Below are 23,219 nucleotides of genomic sequence, written 5' to 3' on the forward strand. Positions count from 1 at the left end.
GGTAGTTTTTCATCTGCCAGTGAAACAGGCGAAGAACCTGAAATTTCCGAACCTGTTACTCCAACTCCTAGTGTTCCTGATTCACCAAGAATAGAAAGAATTATCACCGAAAATCTTCCTGTTGGATTAATTGCTATAGAAGAACTTGTTCCAGAGGAAGAAATAGGCGTTTCTGATTCTGAAGATCTAATTACCCTTGATCTAAGGGAGCGTGAATCCATCTTTTACAGTCCTCCTAGAAGTGAATCTTGGTACCTTGCTTTAACCAATTTTTTAGACAACTCAGTAGGTTTTTCTACACCTCGTACTCCTATTCCACCTAGAGGAATTCATTCTCCTGTAAATATGTCTGGTCAGTCATCTGTGTTTTCGCAAAGTCCCGAGTCATTTTTACATGGCGGTCCTTCTGTTCCTACTGGGTATCAATCACTTTCTGGTACCTTTGCGGGAGCATCTCCTCAACCCATTGATCATGGGTTATTAGTTGGAAACAGTGGTAATGTACCATTGAGTATAGGTGACGTTTATATGATGTCAGGTTCAACTCCCATTAACCAACCTCAAGGTGGCCAATTACCGCCTGGGGGGCAACCTTCGTTAATGCCTGGGGGGCAACCTCAAGGTACTTCATTCGTGACTGGGGGGCAACCTCAAGGGTATCAACCCCAGCCTCAATATGTACCCCAAAGTCAACCTCAGTATCAATATCAACCTCAAGGATGGCAACCTCAAGGATGGCAACCCCAAGGGTATCAACCCCAAGGGTATCAACCTCAAGGATACCAACCCCAAGGTCAAGGTCAACCCCAGTACTCGTATTTACCTCAAGGTTATCAACCTACGGGTCAATACCCTAGTCAAGGTTATCAACCACCTCAAGGGCAATCATATGGGACTGCACCTTACAGTTATCAACCCTATCCTCAATACGGCTATGGATCTCAGTATCCTCAACCTGTTACGAGTCAATACCCTGGAATGTTAACATGGGATCCGTCACAGGGTCAACAGATGTCGCAACCAAGTATACAGTCGGTACCTCAAGCAGGACAACCTGCAGTTCCTGGTCCACCCCAGCAACCGCAACCTGTCCAGTCAAGTGTTCAGACCCCTGTAACTTCCGTAGTTACTCAGCCGCCAATTGCACCTGGTACTCCACCTCACACGGCTGCAGCAACTACCGCTTCATCTACCATGCTTACTTCTGGAGTATCGGCAGCTCCGGTTTCTACTGTCCCTGTAACCACTCCTCAGACATCTGTACCGTTGTCTGGACCCACGGTTCAAACCACAGTCCAGATGCCTGCAGGCCAACCTGGTACGAGTACGGTTGTTACTACTCAACCTCAATTTGTTCAACCTCCGTACCAGGGACAGTATCAACCTGGGCAAGCTGCCCAACAACCGGTTTACCAGTATCAACCGTATCCTGGGTACACTTATCAACAACCTCAGCAACCCCAGTACGGTCCGGTTAATCCTGGTTTTCCAGGAGGATATAATATCCCAAATGCGACTCCTGTTCCTAGTTATCCTGGATATCCTCCTCCTGGGGCTGGTATTGTGACTCAGAGTTTTAGAGATCCTAACCGGCAGTTACCGTTTATTGCGACTTTAGATTTACCCGACTTGACGCGCCTAACGAACGATCCAATTCAATATCTTCAGTTCTGGCCGCCAATGCCAAATAAGTTGCCCAGCGATATACCCAAGTTCGAAGGTAAGTCTGGAGAGGATCCGTCTAATCACGTGATGACTTACCACCTCTGGTGTGCATCAAATTCCATCTCAGATGATTCCATCCGCTTACGTCTTTTCCAGCGTACACTCATTGGTCTCGCAGCCAAGTGGTACATTGAGTTACCACGGGCCTCTTTTTACAACTTTAGCCAGTTAGCTACCTCGTTCTTAACTCATTTTCAGTTACCAGTCAGATACGATAATGGTACAGAATTATTAACTTCGCTAAAACAATCGACATCCACGTACATTTCTGATCACATCCATGAGTGGAGACGTCGAAGAAGATTAGTGAAAGTTTTTATCCCGGACCAAATCTTAGCTGAATGGTTTGTCAAATCATTATTACCAAGAATTACTGAAGATGTAGCTAAGGCCGAAGTAGTTACTGAGGAGCAAGTCATTGCTCAGGCACAATACCTTGACTTAGTTTACACTCAGTCGGGTACGTTACACGAGAAAATTCCGGATCTTCCAAAGTCAAACCAAATCGCTGCTGCTCCTTCGGGATCTCATGCCGCTGATGGTATGATTGGTATCGTGACTACGAAGAGTAAGAAGAAGTCTTCCAAGGCCTCCAATACTCCAATTATCACTTTGCCTGATTCTCCGACAGGAGAGTCTTCTCCTCCTGAACTTACCGCCGACATTCACGCTGTAGAGTCATCTACGGCCAAATCAAAAAACGGTGGAAAGAAGAAAGGAAAGAAGAAGGCCAAAGCAGACAAGGCTCCAAAGGAGAAAACGGAAAAGTCGGAAACCAATGACGAAAAACGCAAACCTCGATATCCTTGTCTTATTTGTGAAGAAGATCATTTTACGAGAGATTGCCCTCATCGGGCCGAGGTAGTGAAAATAGTCAAAGGTTCTCCCACTCCTGCTGTGTTAAAGAATCCATTTCCAGAGCAGGAGAATAAGATGATAGGTTCTTCTTCGAATGCCAGTGAAGAACCCATTTTGATGATGTCTCATGTCAGGATTGCGACTCGATCGCAAGATTATGGTAGTAAGGCTCCTGTTGATGGTAAGGAAGCAGAATCTTCTCACTCTAACCCATCAACCTCAGCTCCTGGTTCCGATCCACTACAGATCGAAAAACCTAACCCAGACTTAGTGATTAAGCCGCCCGCCAAGGGTGTACTTCGAAGGTCTGCTTTCAATCCACATGCGAGAGCAGCCCAGAATTACAACATTGTTGAAGACTTAGCTGTTTCACCTTCAGCAATGTCGGCACTCGAAGTGCTGCAATCATGTCCAGCGCAACGAAAATTGCTTTTGTCGGCTATCGGAGCTGTCGATGTTCAGGACCCGAACCTAATGATCTTTGATCTAGAAAATAGTACACCGCGTCTCCCCCATCAAATGGCTTTCCAAATTCCAGTGATAGTCAAAAACAGGCCTATTCATCGGACTGTGATTGATGAGGGAGCTTCTACGTGTATTATGTCGATTCAATGTTGGAGATCGCTTGGTTCTCCTTCGTTGAACCAATCCCCCACCATCCTTAAGGCCTTTGATGGCCGTGGGTTCCGTCCGTTTGGTATTCTACAAGAATTGCCTATAGGGGTCGAAGGTAAAACCGTTAGTCTGGATGTGGAAGTGGTTGATGCCCCTCTAGACTACAACCTTCTTTTGGGTCGAAGTTGGTCATATGCTATGACAGCGGTCGTTTCATCGGTCTTCAGAGTCATTAAGTTTCCACATAACGGTAAGATCGTGACTATTGATCAGCTGACATACTTTTCATCCGATCCAGCCTCTTCAGAGAGTATTCAACATGTTGGTAAAACGACAATCCCTTATAGGGACATTGGTGTAGGTTTAGTTAAGGATTCCGGTTTACTGGGAACTTTTCCTCTCCCTCCACTCAATGCAGACCCTTCAATTGCAACGATTCATATGATCACGTCAGAAAACATTATTTATGATGATCCTTGGTATGTTCCATCTGACTCTGAGCTAGACTCACTCGGTGATGTTATGCCGTTGAGTCCGTATGAGATTGCTTATGAAGCTCTTATGTCTTTTACCGATTTTCATTCAACCGAAACCGACCAAATGAATGTGGTCAGTGAAGAGTCACTTTTCACCTCACCCTTAGAACGGATAACGTTTCCCGAAGAAGTGTCATCTGACGAACAACTTCGCGAAATCCTAAGTGTAGATGATCTACCATGGGAAGATCTCCATCACAGATCTTCGTTTTTACCTAAGGATGATGCATTTGAAAATGATTTTTCATCTATCTTTACCGCTGAATATGTCAAAGACGCTCAGGATCCAACGAAACATTCTGATTCAGAGCTGAATTTAGGGAATATTTCTCGTACTATTCCCATTGATATTTCAGTGAAGCCCGGAATCGAGGAGAACATTCATATAGGTGCCGCATGTACTGAAGAAGAAATCCAAACTTACAAGGCCCTATTCCAAGAATTCCGCGACGTGTTTGCCTGGTCTTACGAGGAAATGCCGGGAATTGATCCTGCCATTGTTGTTCATGAAATCAAAACCTACCCGGATGCTAAACCCATTCGGCAACGGTTGCGTCAGATTCACCCTCGAAAAGCGGCTGCAATCAAAGCAGAAGTCGAAAAGCTGTTGAAAGCAGGTTTCATTTATCCGATCCCGTTAACGGATTGGGTATCGAATATTGTTCCCGTCAATAAAAAACAAGGAACAATAAGAATCTGTATCGATTATAGGGATATCAATCGAGCTTGTCCAAAAGACAACTATCCTACGCCTTATATCGATCAAATTATTGATGATTGTGCCGGAAGTGAGATGTTTTCCTTCATGGATGGTTTCTCAGGCTATAATCAAATCAATATTCTACCTGCCGATCAACCAAAAACGGCATTCATTTGTCCATGGGGGACATTTGCTTATTGCAAATTACCTTTTGGGCTTAAGAATGCCGGGGCCACTTTTCAACGGGCGATGTCTTATGCATTTCATGACATCAAGCACATTGTGCAACCCTATCTCGATGATTTGCCTGCTCATTCTTTACGTCGAGCTGATCACCTTGTCCACCTACGAGCAATCTTTATGAGGTGTAGGCATTATCGAATTCGGTTGAATCCCCACAAGTGTGTTTTCTGTATAGAAACAGGTCGATTGCTGGGATTTGTTGTTTCAAAAGCCGGCATTCGCGTCGATCCCTCGAAAGTCGAGGCTATCATCAAATTGCCTCCTCCTTCGAGTTTGCGCCAACTCCAAAGTTTGCAAGGGAAAGCGAACTTTTTACGCCGATTCATCCCAAACTACGCCGAGGTCACTAAAGGTTTTACACGGTTGTTGAAACAGAACGCACAATTCTTTTGGGACGAGATTGCTCAACAATCTTTTGATGCATTAAAACACGCGTTGACCCATGCACCGTTATTGCATCCTCCCAACTACAACCAGGACTACTTCTTATACCTCGCAGCTTCGCATTCCACCATTGGAATGGTGTTAGTTCAAGAAGATGAATTCAAAGCAGAGCATGTGATATATTATCTTAGTAGAACCTTAAATCCCACTGAGTTAAAATATTCGCATGTGGAGAAATTGGCCCTGGCAGCCGTTCAAGCTGTCCAGCGTTTTCGTCACTACATTCTTCTTCGCAAAACTACGGTTATTTCGGATTGCAACCCTATGATTTATATTTTGACAAAACAACTGCTAGGGGGCAAGTACTCTAAATGGATTGCTATCCTGCAAGAGTTCGACTTGGAGTTCGAGAAGTCCAAGTCTAAGAAATCTTTAGTTTTTGCGGAATTGATGTGTGATTTCCCGAGTGCTGACACAGAGACTGTGGCAGAGGAGTCCATTGCGGACGAATCTTTGTTTCTTATTAGCACTTTAGATCCGTGGTATGGGGATATAATCATCTATCTCCAAACCCAAACCTTTCGGCCTGAAGCTTCCAAGGAAGACCGTCGAAAAATTCGGTTTCGATCCCAGCAATACAGAATTATTGGAGATACACTTTATCGCCGGGGGGCAGACTTAGTTTTTCGACGTTGTTTAACTCACGAAGAGGCTGAGAGAGTTTTGAATGATTGTCACTCTGGAGCATGTGGCGGTCATATGTCTGGGTATGCCACAGCTCAGAAGGTGTTGCGCGCTGGCTATTTCTGGCCGTCTATGTTTAAAGATTGTATCCTTGCCGTCAGAACATGCCACAACTGTCAAGTGTTTGATCGAAAGATGCGCGCTCCACCTGCTCCTCTCCACCCTATAATTGCCGCTGGTCCATTCGCCAAATGGGGCATTGACTTTATTACTTGTAACCCTCACTCGGCCGGGGGGCATGCGTATATCATCCTCGCGGTTGATTATTTTACAAAATGGGCCGAGGCGATGCCTACATTCGACGCAAGCGGCAAGACAGCTGCAGTTTTCGTATTCAATCATATCATAACTAGGTTTGGTGTCCCACAAGCAATCATTACTGACCATGGGAGCCATTTTCGAAACGTCATGATGACTGAGCTTACAAGCCAGCTTGGTTTGCGCCACGATAGCTCTACTCCTTATTATCCGCAAGCCAACGGTTTGGTTGAGTCAATCAACAAAGTTCTAGTCATCATGATTCGACGGATCATTGGTATCCATCGAACGAATTGGCATAACATGTTATTTTCGGCGCTATGGGCATATCGAACTTCAGTGAAAAATTCAACAGGTTTCACCCCTTTCCAGCTAGTTTATGGCTTAGAAGCTGTGTTACCTATTGAATGCGAAATCCCATCACTTCAAATGGCTGTCGAATTACTTCCAGCTACTTCCGAAGAGGAGAAACGGTTATTATACTTGGCTAAATTAGATGAGACTCGACGTGACGCTACTTTAGCTATCGAGACTCACGCGAAACGAATGAAAGCTCAGTACGATAAAAATGTAACCCCTCGAAGTTTTTCGGAAGGAGACCTAGTACTATTATATGATCAAGCTAACGATAAGCTAGGTGCCGGAAAATTCGTTCCCATGTGGCATGGGCCCTACATTGTAAAGCGAAAGCTAGCAAAAGGGGCTTATGAGTTAGTTGATTTTGATGGGGACTCTTTGGGTAAACCCAGAAATGGACTTTACCTAAAGAGGTATTATGCTTAAAATGATGGGTATGGAGAAATTTTTAGATAGGTTAGATTTCCTTTCTAGCTAGCAAGTGTGTTAGTTTAGTCAGTGTGCTTAGCTTAGCGAGTGTGGTTTTTCGTCATTATTCTGGCTTATCTTGGTTTTACTCTTGATATTGTAGATGTCGACGCCTCTCCAAACATACATTGGATTTGCTGATGGTGCTTGTCGTAATACACGGAATATCTCTTCCGCAGCTTGGGTTATCTATTCGCCCTCTGACGAGTTAGTTTCTATGCATGGGGTAAGCCTCGGTCAAACAACGAATAACATTGCAGAATACAGTGCAGTGGTTGAATTATTATCCGAATCTATTTCATTTGGAATTCGACGTTTGATAGTGAGGTTAGATTCTGAACTTGTTGTATTACAGCTTAATAGAGTTTATGCCATTAGAAATCCTGTGTTATTAAGGTTGTTTTTGAGAGTGCGTCTCTTGGAACGTGAATTTGATTACATTGAATATCAACATATTCCAAGGTCTTTGAATACATTAGCAGATGCAATTGCTTCTCGAATGTTGGACAGACATTTACGATAATCATGCAAGTAAATTTAAAAACATTTCATCACATATGTTAAACAAGATAAGCCGGTAATAGTGATATATATAGATAGAAGTGTGTCAAAAAATATATACATCGTCTTCGATCATAGGTTTAAAACACCTTATGATCGGCAAAATGATAGTACAAAAAGTCAAAAATGTCACATGTGACTACAAAAGTGACTAGTCAATCACTGGTGGTGCTCTCTGTACGACACCACTGCGCGGGCTACCTTACGCAAAAATCTCCTAAACGGTCCAGGGACCGCGACTACGAAGCGCTGAAGCCTGATAGGAATGTCGTCCATAGTAGTCTCAGGTATATCTGCCGTGAGACGCTCTAGATCATGCTCCAACTCAGCTAGTACTTCTGCTGTCGCATCCTGTGGGACCGGTACCGGTGCAGCTGGATGTAGTCTATCATAAGGCCGGAGGTTGGCTGGACGCTGTGGACCAACATCTGCATTTTGAAAGTTTTACTATTAGTTTTGAGACGATATATATAAAAAATACAAAAAATACATAATTAGGAAACTTGTGAAAATAAAAGTACCTCTGTCGTCCCATTGTTCTCCCTGTGGAAGAACCATGTCCGGATCACCTCTGAAATCCATTCCGGCATACGGAAAGTCCTGTATCACAAAAAGCTGGCCCTCTAACCAGTCAAAATAACTATCTGAGAATCGAACTACTGTCGCGCCCTCGTCAGGATGCCGGGCCATCACCGCAACCCATCGTATCAGCTTTGGCTGCCGAGGACCCAAGATATCAACAGTGAGTTGCTGAGGGATCAACATTGGAATTCTCTCCAAGGCAAAGCTCACGACTATAGGCCCATATCCAAAAGTCTTTAGTCGTCTGTTCTTTGCCTTGGTCAGTTGGCTCTTCATATGAGCCGACACAGCTTCACACCAGTTGAAAATGGTGCCTTGGTAACAGTCAATTGCCATCCGCATTTGGGATCCGGAAGCAATGTGTAAAGCGGCCGCCCCGCAAATTCTGGTAACCGTGAACGCTATGACTTTGAGTTCCGGTAGAGTGATGTGTTTTATCTCTATGCCTTTTGAATGGTGAGCCCCACGTGTGCACCAATCCTTGCGGAGACTATCAAGGGATTGGCCACCCGGCCTAGTCCCCGCAAGACTGAGTTGCTCACCTCTGTTTGGCAAGCCAGTGAGAAAGTATACATCCGAGGGCTCTATCTCGAGCTGGTGCCCTCCTATGTAAAAGCATTGTTCTTGAACGTTCCATCGCTCAACCAGCCATTCCAAGAATCTTACCTGGCCCCTCATGCCCGGTATGGTCCAATATTTGTATAATCCGCATGCTCTTAGGGCATCCAGGGAAGGTTGATGATTTATTGCAGCTTCATCTTCCTCTACATGCTCTCTTTCTCTCCAGTCTAACATGATTAATGCCCTGCATATCAAAAATAGCAATTAGAAATTGATTTGGGAATTTTTGGTGGTTTTTTGAGAGAGTTGGGGTTTTGAAATGCGCGTTTCTCGGAGGACGCACCCCGGCTTTGTAGCACAGGGCGCCCGGACGCAGCTGGTCTGAAGGCGGGCTGCGTCTTCCGACCGTTTTCCCGTATGAGAAAAAGTCGGGGGACGCAGGTCACCCGAAGGGCACCTGCGTCCGCCGAGAGGCGCATTCCAAAACCAAAACCCCCCCAAAAAATAAAACTAAGACCTAAAAATTGATTCTAAACGGATAGAAATGCAGAGTAGGATGTGTAAAATACCTGGATGAGACGGCGTTCGATTCCGACGGTCAGATTTTCCGCAGCGACCACGGGAAGTTTCTTGTCAAAAGCTCCTTTTTCAACCTCAACAGTGAAACGGTAAAAATGACATGGTAAAAGGTCTTTTTATAGGTTTTTTGGATGAATTAGTTCATTTTTTACCATGAAAAGATGTTTTTGAATGTATTTTTGCCTATTTTAAACAGGTATGAGTAATGTGTTGCTTTTGTGCAGGACAAAGGGATTTCGAGGGAAATTGTAATTTTTCACAAACAAAAATATCAGAGTCATCTTTTAAGCCCTTTTCTGACTCCTAAAACATGAAAAGATCGCCGAGCGTTTCTTTTACACTCGTTAAAACGGAATTAAAAGACGGTCCCCTTTTAGCTCTTTTCTGACCGTAAAATCAGGAAAAGATTGCCGGGTTTTTGTCGTTTCAAACTCGATAAGGAAATAAAACGACGTGTCCTTGATCGCTTTTTACTTTTCAGGTTGACGACACTATTATGAAAGTACTCCTTGGTCGCAAGATCAAGCGGTTCCCCCAGGTATTATTTTATACTTTTTCGGGCTTGAGGGACACAAATATACGAAAAAGTTCAACGTGGAGTCTCCTTTAGTTTTTTCAGACTCTCTAAAATTGAAAAACGCCGAGTTTCTCCTATACTGGGCTCGTTAAACTTTTACAGTAGAGGACCTGTTCAATTACAAACAGGAACGAACCACTCCTTCCTAGGGTTCGAATTTAAACTGGGTTGGACTCGTCCGAAGGATGAGCTTATAATCAAGCATATGTTATCCTCCTCAAGCTTGTTAAAAATAAAGAGGTACTTGCCAGAAATGGTGGGGGAAAAGAGAGAAGAATGAACCTGTTTGTCACCTTTTGTCTCAAAAGAAACTTTATTACCTCTCTTGAACACGACACTTTTTATTCACCTGGGTTGGGAAATCTTTTACCTCACAGTTGACCAAACCACTTTGAAAGTCTTTAACCGGGTTCCGGGGATTAACTTTGAGTTATTCGTCACCAAGCCATCTGTCGTGTCGTTATGTGTTCAAGAGGTCTGCAAGCAAAAACTTTCATCTGCAAAATACTTGTCATCCATTTGACCATCCCTGAGTCAGTCCTTACAGCAACATTTCTTCAACTTGAACAATGATTTCGTGTTGTGGGCTTGCCTGCAACGGGTCGCTTTCTATCGACATCGACACATTATCTAGAAAGATGACTTAGGAATCGACAGTACCTTGAAGTCTGCATGCATCAATGGTAGGTTTCTCGCCTTTGACGTCAGTTTACATCATTGACTTTCGATCAAAGGATTCCGTGAAGTGTTCGACATCAAAACATCTATTCACATTTCACGGGTTGTGCTTGGTACTTTGAGAACCATTGACATTACTGGTGGTCTCTCTCATGCTTGTTAACAGTTTACATCATCGATTGGTAATCAAGTGGTTTCTAACATGTTCGACATCGAATCATTTAATCACATGCTTAGAATCGTACCAATTCGGGAAGTAGAAGTGAAGACCCTGGATCTAGTTTCTACCATCCAGGCTGCGAGGAGTTTTGTATTCATTGTCTATGTAGACTAATCATAAACAGATGGCTGCGTCCATACTGTGTCTACAAAAGTCTATAAAAATGATGTACTGCAAGATCATTCCTGTATCAGAATAGTTAGTCCATTAGTTAAAGTTTTGAATCTGAGTATGGGAATGCCTACCTCAGTGATGATATAATCTTATCCATGTATTTTGTGTTGAAAATTGCAGGTTCCAACCAGGCCATCCACAAGACAATCCTTGAAATGATAAAGCGCTTCACCCTTCCTAGAATTATAAAACCCTACTCTATTCCAGGCTTCGCACTTTAGGGGGCAATCTGTTACACTAAAAAATGTCACCTTGACTACTTACAGTTAGTATGGCTCAAATCAACAGTCATGCTACCCTCTTAGGCAAGTCTTATGCCTCTGTTATCCATCTCAAACTCAAAGAAGAGAGAAAGTCTTGTAAAAACTATGTTTATCTCTGGGGTCGCAGGTTCTCTCTAGCCTTACCTGCGGGGACGCTGACCATGTTCACAAAATCTGCGTCCATGGACGCTCTGTATGTTAAGGGACAGGTGCGTCCCTCTGTAAAAGGCAAAATGCGCGAGTTTTATCTTGAAAAAGTTACTTGTGGTTATTTCTAGAACATTCTAGAGGTCGGTTTAATGAAATGGATGCGCCTCCAGTTGGTTCATGTATCTGTATTAAGGGGGAACTTATCCCATCAATAAGGGAGCTATCCCACCCAAAGAGGGGGATGATCCCATTGATAGTGGACCTGAATAACCTCTTTACAACACTATAAATAAAGACATTGAGCCAGAGGGAGAAGAGGTTGGAGCTATACATTTTCTTTGGGTAAATGCTGCAGGATTTAGGTCTTCCATTAGAGCCTTTGTGAGGAGAGATTGTCTTCACTTGATTCTACTTGGGAGAGGGTGAGCTTTGTCAAAGTAGAGGAAAACCCTTGATGGACCCTGGGAGGAACTTGCACAACACCAAGGCCAGGTTGTAAGAGTTTCTTTGTTTCGTTATTAATACAAACTGGTTTATTTTTCTCAATAGCTTGTGTTAATGAGTTATTTCATGTGTTCCTTGGTCTGCATGTTGAATATATATTTTATTATATGAAATGCAAGTGCTTGGTAATTGTTTGATTGTTTGTGGTTGCAGGAATTGACTTGAAGGAGGAGCTCATCCGGATTGGCAAGGACAAACTACAACAACAGCGTTTTGGAATAAGGTAAGCCTAAACACTTGTAATCTTCATGTTGTAAAAGGTGTATTTAGAGAAAGATCACTCCATTTTGTCTTGTTTGTCATTAGAATGTCTTAGACTTCTAGGAAGGTCAGTCGTGTCCGCACCCTTGACCAATTCCGTGTGACACAACTCGCATGCCTGTTGCAACTATTTCATTCCTGCAATCCTTTATCACACAATGAGTCTTGAAGAACTCAACTTGCATATCTTGATCAGCCATCAGGGATATAGATATCAGATTTTTCTTAATTCCAGGTACATATAAAACATTTGTAAGGTGACTAATTTTTCCATTTGGTAACTTAACTGAAATCACCCCTAGACCTTTAATCTCGTATCCACTATCATCTCCTAGATATATTTTTTATCCATTTATACTTTCTTCAAGACTATCAAAAAATTTCTTTTTACCTGTCATGTGAGAGGATGCTCCAGAATCGACATACCAAATGTCATCTTCATTAGATGCTGAAAGGGCACAGTCGACTCTGAACAGTCAAAATTCATGAGTGAAGACTTCTTCTTCAACAAAGTATCCTCTGTGCTTTGCATTTGCCTGCCTCCTCTTTGCATCATCAGCCTGTTTCTTATAAAATTCACTCTGTATATGATCCTTCTTTCCACAATAATAACATTTCTTTTCATAATTATTTGCAAGCATACCTTTATGAGAATGCAGATTCTTATGTGATGTTCCTCCTTTCTGCGTTGATTGCTATTGTGACTACTTTCCTTTGGATGATCGTCGTTTCACCATCAACGCAAGATCATCACTCTGGGGGTTCAAGTTCTTCCGTCGCTCCTCCTCTTGCTGCAAGATCCCAGTGAGGTCATCAAATGTGGGCACTTTCTCCCTTGCCGACACTCCAGTGATGAAAATTTGAAAATCATCAAGCATCCCATTCATTGTGATTGCAACGAGATCTTCATCAGACACTGCCACTCCGATGGCCCCCAATCCGTCTTTCAGATCTTTGATTTGCACAACAAATGCAGTAGCAGTCTCCCTTTCATCCATCCTCATTGGAAATAGCTTGCTTTTAAGCGCCAAGACTCTGCTTGTATTCTGGGTCTCATACAGACTTTTGATTTTCGTCCAGATGTCCACGGACATTTTACAGTCTTTGATGTGCGCAATAACATTGTCTTTCACGAACAACTTCAACAAGACTTTGGCCTTGTTCTCTCGTTTTTCCCAATCTTGCTCCTGTGGCCCTCCGTTCGGCTTCTCCTCATCGCTTGTAACTATGGACCAAGCATTTGCACCCTCGAGCAAGGTCTGGATCTTAAACTTCCAATTTGTGAAGTTAGATCCATTAAGTTTACCGGACTCGTTAAGGTAAGATTCCATCGTATTGCTCATTCTGAATCTACCCAACAACAAAAAAAAACAATACCTGTCAGATCGATCTGTCACCTCTACCACCGATCTACAGTGTCTGGCAATCCCGCTCCAATGCGAAAATTGGGCGTCTTGAATATAGCCGAAGATCCGATCTGATAAAAAATTGATCCGTTCTGCCTCTCTCGGATAGATCTGCAACTTCACCGATCTGCACCCCTTGCAAACCGACAAACGAAGTTGAGGCTTCGCGCAGATCCCCTTGAAGGAAGGTTGGCGCGTCCTCAATCTGCAAGCGAAAAATCCCATTTGTGTTGGCGTGATCCTGAGCGAAAAATCCGTGCCAATTGGATGTTCTGGCGCTCTGGCGCGATTAATCCCAACAAATCCGTGCTAATTCCTCCTCATAGTGCTTCTGTCAGCACAAAAAGCGCGCCAATATCCTCTCCACTCAGAAAAAAAACATCTGACTCTGAGTCAGGTGTTCTGCAGTCCACCTGCTCAATTGAGCACAGAGCTCTTGTGTACACGCGGCCACAAAGGCACTTCAAGCCACACAGGCAATTCTACCACAGAGGTAAGCTAGCTACAAAAAGGACACTTCAGCCACAAGGTGACAAAAGATCAGGCTCACCCAATCTGAGCTTTGATACCAAGATAAAATGTGAACAGAATTGAAAAGAAAGAGATGTATCTCTCAGGTGTGGTCTGCACCTGGAGACTACACTCACTAAAACAGAGAGATCACTCTCGTACACTCTATTATCATCAATGAAAGATTACATCATTAAATACAATACTAGGAATTAGGAAGTTGTACCCAAATCCCTAAACATTAGGAACTAATCCTAAACTAGGGAGAACGTTACAACAATGTAACCATTTTCTCCATTAATACAAAATAATATTAATTATTTTTAACTAGACCTGGTGAATCTAAACGATATGAAAGGTGTGTATTTGATTCCTTGTTTTTATGGGAGTCCCTACATTGGTGAAACTGGTAGTTCCATCAATCAAACAATTCAAGAAATTCGGAGGTCTCACTTTAATTTTGTAGTAACATTCTCGTAGGTCAAGGAGCTATGCAACCAACATCATAATTACGGAATAATAAGAGCCCCAAAAGAAGGTGTGGGTTTCATCCACTAGGGTTTGAATAAAGTGATATTTATTTCAGTAAGAATTTTATGCATGGTAGCCTGTCTATGAGTTGTAAGGGGTTAATGCCATCCTTGTTTTTGTTTTCCCACCATTTTTACCGTGTTTATTTTAACTTTGCATGGATAAAGGATGAAATTGTATTCAACTAGTTTGAAATTGTATTCCTTCTTTTGTGTTTTATTTTCCTTCCATGCTTTTAATGATTAGTCACCTAAAATTTGCATCACATATGACCTTATTCAATTGGGGCCACCCTTCTAGATAAATGCACAAACCCAACTTGATATGAGACATAATGTCTTGCGGAAACTTATTTTCCCCTTGAATCGCTCCATTGTCACCTAAATTTTGTTTAAATATCCCTCTCAACATGCAATATGGAAACCCCCTTTGTTCAAAGTTCCCATTATTGAAGGTTTAATTGGTTTTGGGGTTTTTGAAGTTTCTCCTTGCTAGGTCTTAGTAATATGAGAAAAGCTTGATAATTTCAAGGCTCGTTACTGTCTTCATTAAAATCCTGAAAAAAATTGGCTAAATTTTCATCCTACAACAAGAACCCACACTGTCTAGCTCTAGTTTAATTTATCAGGTCAATACTATGGATCTTCCTTGCCCAAGTTAATGATAATGTAGTATTTTTTTACCATTGTCTTCAAAAGAATATCCATATACTTTGAACTTTTGTTTCTTTTGTAATGGAATACACATAACACACGACCTCTATTTTAAAATTGCAAACCACCTTCCTTGCTTTCCAATAACACCTATAGCGTGAGGAGCTTCAATATTTTAATAAGGATCTTGACAATATGAAATATAATGAATTTTCTATAACCTCTTGTTACAAGCTCATCTAATTAAATCTTTGTCATTCGTGCTGCTTTATTTGCATTATGCCTCGCCCTTCATTGCCCCATTTTCAAATCTTGGTACTTAATTCATTTTGTCACGAAAAGTTTTCTTTGAAGTGAAAAAACATAAAGGGGGTCGTTTCTAGGTTAAATGAGTTTCATATCCAATTGTGTATGTTGTAAACATTGGACCCTCCTCTTAGTTTAAAAGATTAGGCATATAGGGTACTTGAAAAGGAACTCACAATTAGTAAATTATTTGGTGAATGGTGAGTCCTCTTCTATTAATTTTCTATTACATATCATGTTATTATCTATAATACACCATTAATTTTTTTGTTGGTTTCCATTGAATACTCTTGCCAAAAGAGCTTATACTTTATTACCTATTATGAATTCGTTGTCTCTTCACAATTAAAAAAAATGCATATTTCTAAGTAGGATGTTCTTGATTCAACATTGAAATTATATAAATAAAAAGTCTCATACATTCACCATATTAACACTTATCGTACTTCAATGCTCTTATATTGTACTACCATGTGATGTTGACACCTAATCCAAAAGGATTGGGAATATTGTTAATATTGTAAAAAAAGAAAAATATCTTGGAATTAGAATCCCAAAAGTCTCTCCACTCATGTATATATTCATACATTGGCTAATGCAATTACAAAGGTTTCATTGTAGAGTTACTCACGTTACATGACATGGTATTAGAGCAGAAGCCCAAAGCTACTCTCCTTCTATCATGACTCCTATTTTCTCTGCCAGCCCAAAGCTAGTCTCCTTCTATCATGACTCCTATTTTCTCTGCCATATTTTTTCATGTGTCCCCATTTTTTTTTCAAAGTCACCCACGGCTGTGTTGGTCCTTTGTGTAGGAAGTTGCATTGGTGTCAAGTATGGAACCTGCATTAAGCATTTAAGTCTCGTGGAAACTCCATGTAATGATTTTTTTTCTTCCTCTTCAAATTCCTGAGTCTGTTATACATTGGAATGGCTAATTGTTGTAGTCATATTCTGCATTGAAGAATTAAACTGAGAGATAGTGCATAGGAAACCATGTGATCTTGTACAGTGCATTGAAAAATTTAAATTGTGCATTGAATTATGTGTTAATTGTGATTGTCAATTATGTTTTTCGTTGGCCAAGTATCATGGTGGTGATTTGTTGAATAATTCTATAAATTAATTAGATATTAAGGTGTGTTGAATCATATACAATGCATATATGTATCATATTCAAAGTGTTTTAATTCATATATATTCTTTGAATGGGCGATGACATAAATTGGATGCTTTACATATTTAGATTTTTCTGACTATTTAGGGTGTAATTCAGGCTTTTTATAATGCATTCACTCATCTTCATAGCAGCACTAGTTCTCACTATAAAAGGGAACTACTATCAGTAGTTGAGGAATATAAAAAATACCTTGATTTTTAATGAGTTACGGAAAGGAGTTAGTGATGGAGAAGGAGGCAATCCTCCTAAAAAATCCACTTCTGATAATATGCTTGCTATATGGGAGAACAAGAACAACATGGCCTATGCCTCTATTACAACATCAGTTAATGAAGACGTCAGTCCTTATATTATACCATTCAAAAATTATTCCAAGTCCTTAATTAGCTCAAGGATTTATATGAATCACAATTTGAGCTTGAAATTATTGAATTAATTATCAAATTGTTTAATTTAGAATTAGAGGATGATGACCCCCTATATTTAGCCTTTGAGATAAGAGCCATTATGCATGATATATAAGCCATCGGTGTTAAAATGGATGCCCCTCTCACAGATTTTTTCAAGGCATTATATCCCACTTATTCCTATTATCTTGAGTCATTACAAGCTAGCAGTAGTAGAAAACCATTTCTCAATCTCCTGAAGAAGTTGTGTGCTTTGTAAAAAAATATAACAATCAAGGATATGATTCTTATAGAGAAAGGGGTGGTTGAAGAGGATGAGGAAGGAAGAATAAAAACATGATATTGATTGCATACCGTGTAATAGAAATGGACATGATGCTTATGCATCTACGATCTCATGGGACAAGATTAGATAGGAAAGGGATGAGGAGAAAGGAAAATCATTATTTTGTGGCACATTGAAATGTTGTAGTAACTAGAGACTTATTTAATGTTTCACTTGATTCATGGAAAGATTCATGAGAAACTTTGCATATGACTTTTAGAAGATATTTATTTCAAGAATTCACTCACAATGTTGATGGAGGGATCTACTTTACAAATAATTGAAAACTCAAGCCATCACTAGTACAAAATGGCTAATTAGTCACTAAACAAATGACTAAATTTTTCATATAAAAAACCAAATTTCAGTGGGTGTCCAATAGCAACTAATTTACAATATCTTATAATGTAACCAATGTTTAGTAATTTTTAGGTTAGCCATTAATTGGTTGTCTCAATTTTATAGTCTAGTAGTATATTTAGTAATAATTTTGGTTATTAATGTAGTCATTGATTGCAAAAATGAATGACCAAATACACAACAAAATACACTAGTATATGGTCACCCATGAAAACCAATTAATGACCACAGAAGTATGACCAAAATATTAGTCTTGTTATAAGATATTATAAATTAGCTACTAATAGTCATATACATGAAAATTTTAGTTATCATTTGAAATCAATTAACGACTAAAGAAATATGACTAAATTTTGGTCGTGTTATAAGACACTTTAAATTAGCCAATAATAGTCGTATACATGCAACAATTAGTGGTCATTTGTGATCACAAATTTATCATTTACAATAGTCATTTATCTTTTTTTTTTTTAGTTTAATATTCATTATACAAACAACTAATTTAGTCATATATTCATTTTATTTGTGTTCATAATTAAGCAATATAAACTACTACTTTATTAGTTTTAGATTGATTTTATGTGTTTATTATGAATCAACATAGATTAATTAGTATGATTTTGCGACTAAATTTTAAAAAAATGCCATACAAAATACATGTTAATCTAAAATAAAAACACAAAGTTACATATATTAATTACAACACTAAATAATATCAAGTACAACTATAAATAATTTCAACCACAAATTATATTATATGAAATGTCAAGTATTACAATGTGAGTTTCCAACTTAATATTGGTTGTACTACAATTTACACATGAAATATTGTTTCATCACTTCAAAACATTATCATTTTGTTACCAAGGCATTGTAGGTGAATTCACCAAATTTAAAGACTTTACCATCATTATTTGTGTGTGTCTCATGCAGGATATTGGCTTTAAGGGTATCATTAGACTAGTTCTCTTTTCTCTTTCTTTTTGGATCCTTGCACCATTGTTATTGTTCTCATTTTTCTTCAATTTTTTCTTCTTACAATCAATACGGTGTTCCTCTTCTGAAAATGAAAGATACAATGCAAAGCATAATACATTAAATATGATGAACACTTAAACATAAACTAAAGTAGAGTATAAATGATTTATATGACGTATACCTCAAAATCAGCATTGTGAAAGTCATTTTCCCCTAGAAAATCAAGAAACTCAAAGAAATTTTCTTCAATTGGAAAATAGTTGCCACTATGTGACCATATGACCTATATAAATAAAGAAAATAAATTTTCACTGTAGAAAATAACAACTTGGTAACTTGGTATTCAACCTTTAGGGAAAGCTTAGGCACAATCATGCCTACTAAGTTACATGCTAAAAATCTTAGGATGTAGATAACTTATGAAAACAAATAATGTGAGGTCTCATGTCTAACCCTTGTCATTTTATTCACAACAATATTTCATTCTCTAACATATGAACTTGATCAAGTATTTAGCCAAACTATGCTAAAATAACAACAACAAAATTAATCTTTCTAATGGTCATGAAAATATTTTAACAAAAAACAACTAAAAGGATTTCAATCAATATCGTGTAATACTAATTTCATCTTCAAGATTTGTATGTTGTTTAATTGGACATGATACCAAGTACTTTCAATTTCATATTTAAAATAAAAAACAAAATCAAAGGAAGTGTTCAAAATACAATCAAACAATAAAGAGAGGATATTAGGGAATGGACATTGCAATTAGAAAAAATATGTTTACTTGTCCACCGATGTCTTGTATGGCATTCCTAAAAAAATTTCTTACCCAAAATAACCACAAAGTGAAAGAATCACAACATTAAAAACCATAGGAATCCCTACTAGAAACATCTCCAAAGTGCGTAAAGGATCTGAAAAAAAATATATATCATATCCAAGACATGCTCTGCATTGTCCCCCCATCCTTTTTCCAATCTTATTTCTTGTAACCTGCCGACATGAGGGTCAAGTAACAATCGAAAGAAGGCATTGGAATTTTCTTTTATATTTTATATTTATAAACATTGAATCTAATTTTTTTGAGGAACATATTACTTCACATTTAATGTCTTTCTATCATGAGAATGTATCAATCAAGTAGGGCATCAGAAAAATTGACCTTATTAAGGCCCTAAAACAATTCCTACAATATCAATATTTTTCTTGCTATGATATCTTGAGTAAAAAATGTAACATATATCGAAAATAAAAATCCATATCTTACTTTTGCTTAAACTCTCTATGTGGCGTATTCTTACGTAGCATTTTAGGATGTTCCTCCGCTTTTACGAATGCACACTATAGCTTGGTTAGACTTTGTATCCTTTCATTTAGCATCAATTTCTGCAAGATAAATGTCACACATTATTGTTTTCCATTTCTCAACATGTTACAAATGATAGATTAAAAGTCACTTAAAACGAAGATCAAACACTTTTCTAACCAAAACAAATAGGCAAATGATGCCTCTGATAGAACTTTACACCTTAAAAATTACTCTGCCAGCTAAAGGTGAGATTATTTGTATCAGCTTTAGGTCATACTTAATGGGGTATTCATATTTTTACCATGACGTACATTTTGTGGTATAAGAAATATATAAGTCTAGGTTATTATTAATGAAATTCAAGTATAATTCATACAAATAACATTGCAATGTAGTGAAGAGAGAAACATCTTCAAAATTAGTCTTCTCTATTTTAGTTTGTCTTGAGTTAAGTTTGTATTTGAATATATATTTTTCTCTAAAGAAGCGAGATAGAAAGATGAGAATCGAAATATCCCTGTGAAGTTTTAATCAATTCATATTATGTATCTCTAAAATAGTTAGGTTGTCCTTCTCTGCTATTTGATAGAGATTTATTGTGCAGAGAAGAATAATGAATTAATTATCAAACACAATGATACAACATGTTAATGAAGGAAAGAAAAATGGCATGGTTGTGGTATTTGTGTGCTCAAGCGAAATCCAAAAATAGGTGCATGTTTTATTTATCATGAAATAGTCTTGCAGAGAAATGTTAGTTCAAAAATTGAACTCCATTACCAATGGAAGACGGTCATGTTGGGAAAGGAAAGGACGCATTAAAGGGATCAATGTCTAGCTTGAATAAATAAATAGAAAGTTGTCATCATTTTCTTATCTAGGTAAAAAGAAAAGTGAGTCTGTATTTGTACACCTATGCCAGTACATGGAAAAGAGAGAACTAGTTTAGCCTAGAGCACCATATCTCTATATTCCACAAATATTTGTAACATCAACATTATTTTAAAGGCCACTGAATGATGAAATTGTTTATTATATATAATGCTATTGTACAATTTTCTAACTACAACCCTCTTAAACAAATAGAATTTATATGGTTCGAACATTATCTAAACCACATTGATACACTATTGAAGAAAGATGCATTTTCATGGAATCCAAAAGAAAAAAAGGCATTTGAACATCTTGTAGAGGCAATGTGCCAAGCACCGGTCTTAGTTATGTTAGACTTAGCAAAAACCTTTATTGTGGAATATGATGCATCAAGAATTGGAATTCGTGATGTTTTAATGTAAGAAGAAAGACCCATTTCTTTCAAATGTCATCCAATCAAATGAAAGTCTTTTACACAATGCTATTTATGAGAAGGAAATGTTGGAAAGACTACATACACTTAAGAAATGACAACCTTACATACTGATAAGATGCTAGCTCAGGCAATATTTCCATAATAGAGGTTTTTGCGAAGTCTAGAATTTTTCCACACAGTCAACTCATGACCCTTAACTGCTCTCTCCATTCAACACAACGGATTTTTCCACATCTCAAAGATGTCATTTTAATAGGATAGTTCAAAACACAGTTTGGGGAACCTCCTTAATTCAAACCAATGGTCAATATATGTGATTTGAAGGACAAGTTGGCAAACAACAAATCATCATCACAGCCTTTGCTCATCAATTCACTACTTATTTTTAGAGTTAGTTAACTAGTTAGGAGGAAGGTTGTTTGAAACCTCCTCGAATTTTTGTATAATTTTGGACATTAGTTAGAATAATATTTATACCCTTCTCATGCATTTACAGAAGTGTCCATAATTTTATCAAACCATTTTCAAAGAATGCATTATCAAAAGTTTGTGAATACTTTGGTGAAATTATGGAACTTGATCGTTTCTTTTGAATATCATACTACTTTCCTTTGTTGATGCACTTTTGTATACTTGGAAGATAATTTGATTTGAGGAAGGGAATTGATCTCTGTCATTATCCAAATGAGCATAACTTCATACATATGGCACTTCTATCTTATATGATTAGCCCTGTTTTTGTTTAATTAGTGACAACACTTTATTTTCATGAATTGTATATGAGATATGTTTTTTTTGTTAAATCATTAATTGCAATATTGTATGATGCCTAGATGATATTATATATATATATATATATATATATATATATATATATATATATATATATATATATATATATATATATATATATATATATATATATCATCATCATCATCATCACATATGTGATATAGTTTATACATTTCTTTTACTAACTATTTAGCCAAAGAAAATATATTTACATGTTATCATCTATTGTTTTATGCATGATCGATCTTTATTATCACATGTCAAGCAGATGTCTTTGTAGATCACATATTATACAAAAATACCTAGGTTTATATTAACTTAAGTTAGCTAGAGATTCACATGATAGAATAGGTCATTTAAGTTATCATTATTCTATTGCAATCACTCGTAAAACCACCCACTCTCATTTTAAAACACATACTGGGAAATTGGTCCCATTATCCCCAGTCAGAGCCACCACTTTAAACGGAAAATGACTTCCCTTAAGTTATGGACCAGGTGGTTATCCCCCATGTTGGAGCAGTAGAAATATGAGGCCTGAGCAGGTGTTTGGTAGGTTCTTGAGTGATTTATAGTCTTTTATGGATGTCAATTTGTTTCTTGTTTGTAGGCCCCACTTCCATAACCAAAACTTGGAGGTCAATTCATATCATAGTGACACTCAGCTCATGTTTACCCCAGAGATATTGTAAAAGTGGGTAAATGTGGGAGGGGTAGTTACGAACACTAAGTGAAAGCATATGGTAGGCTGAGTAAATGATGATGATGGAATGAGGAAAAAAAGGCTCATCATTCAAACATACACTAAAATGTGCCAATCACAAGGGACAAAAGTGTGGAATCCTCGAGGGGTAAGGCCAGAAATAAGACAAAGAGGAGGAGACAAGGCTCAGATTCAAAGTCATGGAGGGTCATGTGGAGGTATTCCAAAAAGATAAGATAAGATACTACATTTATACCATGACAGCAAAAGGGTGCTACACTATGGCATCAATGATTAGGTAGGCTCTACTTCCAAGATACAACGTGCATAGAGAACAATGGTTGATATTGTAATTTGATGGGGTCAGACGTAAAGCATAATGATGTAACTGATAGTCAAGAATACATTTGAGATGAAAAGATGTGACCTACCCCTATATTTCATTA

This window comes from Pinus tabuliformis, chromosome Q (assembly GCF_031772625.1).
Source record: "Pinus tabuliformis cultivar Carrire ecotype Pingquan chromosome Q, CPIR1, whole genome shotgun sequence".
Classification (NCBI taxonomy): domain Eukaryota; kingdom Viridiplantae; phylum Streptophyta; class Pinopsida; order Pinales; family Pinaceae; genus Pinus; species Pinus tabuliformis.